At 57.5% G+C, this 2500-nt stretch overlaps 1 non-coding gene across 1 annotated transcript in view; it reads left to right on the top strand.

The window, feature by feature from the left end:
- Positions 1–2275: 2275 nt before the first annotated feature.
- Positions 2276–2500, top strand: part of LOC126218361 (small subunit ribosomal RNA) — a 1909-nt gene continuing 1684 nt past the window's right edge. The window contains exon 1 of the ribosomal RNA XR_007542439.1: positions 2276–2500. This exon is cut by the window's right edge and continues 1684 nt beyond it. This is a non-coding gene — a ribosomal RNA (small subunit ribosomal RNA).

Here is a 2500-nt window from a genome sequence, read left to right on the forward strand (position 1 = left end):
CGCCTTAACCTAACCCAAGTTGCGCCTTAACCTAACCCAAGTTGCGCCTTAACCTAACCCAAGTTGCGCCTTAACCTAACCCAAGTTGCGCCTTAACCTAACCCAAGTTGCGCCTTAACCTAACCCAAGTTGCGCCTTAACCTAACCCAAGTTGCGCCTTAACCTAACCCAAGTTGCGCCTTAACCTAACCCAACTTCTGCCTTAACCTAACCCAACTTCTGCCTTAACCTAACCCAACTTCTGCCTTAACCTAACCCAACTTCTGCCTTAACCTAACCCAAGTTGCGCCTTAACCTAACCCAAGTTGCGCCTTAACCTAACCCAAGTTGCGCCTTAACCTAACCCAAGTTGCGCCTTAACCTAACCCAAGTTGCGCCTTAACCTAACCCAAGTTGCGCCTTAACCTAACCCAAGTTGCGCCTTAACCTAACCCAAGTTGCGCCTTAACCTAACCCAAGTTGCGCCTTAACCTAACCCAAGTTGCGCCCTAACCTAACCCACGTTGCGCCCTAACCTAACCCACGTTGCGCCTTAACCTAACCCACGTTGCGCCCTAACCTAACCCACGTTGCGCCCTAACCTAACCTACGTTGCGCCCTAACCTAACCTACGTTGCGCCCTAACCTAACCTACGTTGCGCCCTAACCTAACCTACGTTGCGCCCTAACCTAACCTACGTTGCGCCCTAACCTAACCTACGTTGCGCCCTAACCTAACCTACGTTGGGCCCTAACCTAACCCACGTTGCGCCCTAACCTAACCCACGTTGCGCCCTAACCTAACCCACGTTGCGCCCAAACCTAACCCACGTTGCGCCCTAACCTAACCCACGTTGCGCCCTAACCTAACCCACGTTGCGCCTTAACCTGCCCTGTAATTGTTAGTTATATGAATCTAGGAATTCGTGTAGCGTTGCCTAATTGCAACCATCTCAACATAGTTCACTTCGCGCACACTGTGGTGTTCTGCGTATTGATTCATTTTACGGTGCGTACCCTCACATCTTGCGAGTGTTGCTTACTTTCCACATGGTCCCGCTATCCACTGTATTGTGTACTGCAATAGGACGTATATCGCCCCCGCCCCCCCCCCCCCCTCCCCTCCTGTCACCTCTAGCTCGTCGGTCAGGAGTTCGCGTGTTGAATGCGCTTCGCAGCTGTGCAATGGCATTCGCATACGTACGCTGGCCACCTTCCACGTGTTCTTTCGTGCACACGTCGCAGCGTGTATGTATGCTGATGGAGTGCGTCGTGACACACAACATCCAGGCATGCAAGACTCGTAGAAGTCGCAAATGTAGATGGATGTCTACGTTTGCTGCCCAAGTTACGCAAATGAACTGGAAATCCGTTGTTGCGCGGTTGTTCGCGCTGGAGGTGAATCGTTGATATCGACGATCGGTACAGGTATTAACCGGTTGCTTCAGCGACACCCGTCATACCCACGAACGTGAGTGGGCATGTGGGTATGAAGCGATACGCGGCGGTGGCTGGGTGGGACCGTCCCCGGCCGGTGAGGGGGGGGCGCCCGGCGTGCTGGCCGCGCGCTGCGTGGGCGCACGCGCGGCAGCCGGCTGGTGGGGGCGCCCAGTGGCAGGCGCGCCGGCTGACGGAGGCGGCAGGCGGCGCATCTGCGTGCCGGCGCACCCAGCGCGCGGCGCCGTGCGGCCAAAGTGGGTCCTCCCGGGCCCGGTGCGAAGCGCGGTGGACATCTGCAGTGTGCTGGTCCGATTGAGGACTGTGTGCGTTGAGGATGCGCCGCCGCCCGGCACTCGGCGCCGCGACGCCGTCTGCTGCTCGGTCGCCCCCGCGGTTCTCGCAGGTGGTTTGTATCGCAGCTGTGCGGATGTGTTGGCGCGTGCGCTGTGCTGGGAGAGTTCGCTTTGGCACCCAAGTGGGGCTCTGCCCCTCTGTGGCGCTGGCGTTGGAGCTGCCCGGTCACTGTTTGTGGCCGCGTGTTGTCTCCCGCCGGCAACACCACGACAGCACGCTCCCGGGCCTCTGTCGGCAGCGGCAAGCTCAGTTGGGAGCACGGGTGGTCGCACTGAAAGCGTCTACTCGCCTATCTCCGGGCGATTGCGCCTCTCTCGAACCCGACCAAGTACTTAGGACGGCGCTGCGCGCCGCCGGGACCTGAGAGGGTTTCGAGGTGTATCGTGCAGGGGAGCCCAGCCTCCTCCTGTTTGCAGAATAATTGAGCGGACGCTTGCGTGTTCGCGCGGGCCCCCGGGACACACTCCCGGGCGGCCGGCTGCTCAGCTCTAGTTGACGCAGCTCCCTGGTTGATCCTGCCAGTAGTCATATGCTTGTCTCAAAGATTAAGCCATGCATGTCTCAGTACAAGCCGCATTAAGGTGAAACCGCGAATGGCTCATTAAATCAGTTATGGTTCCTTAGATCGTACCCACGTTACTTGGATAACTGTGGTAATTCTAGAGCTAATACATGCAAACAGAGTCCCGACCAGAGATGGAAGGGACGCTTTTATTAGATCAAAACC

Source organism: Schistocerca nitens, unplaced genomic scaffold (assembly GCF_023898315.1).
Source record: "Schistocerca nitens isolate TAMUIC-IGC-003100 unplaced genomic scaffold, iqSchNite1.1 HiC_scaffold_100, whole genome shotgun sequence".
Taxonomy (NCBI): domain Eukaryota; kingdom Metazoa; phylum Arthropoda; class Insecta; order Orthoptera; family Acrididae; genus Schistocerca; species Schistocerca nitens.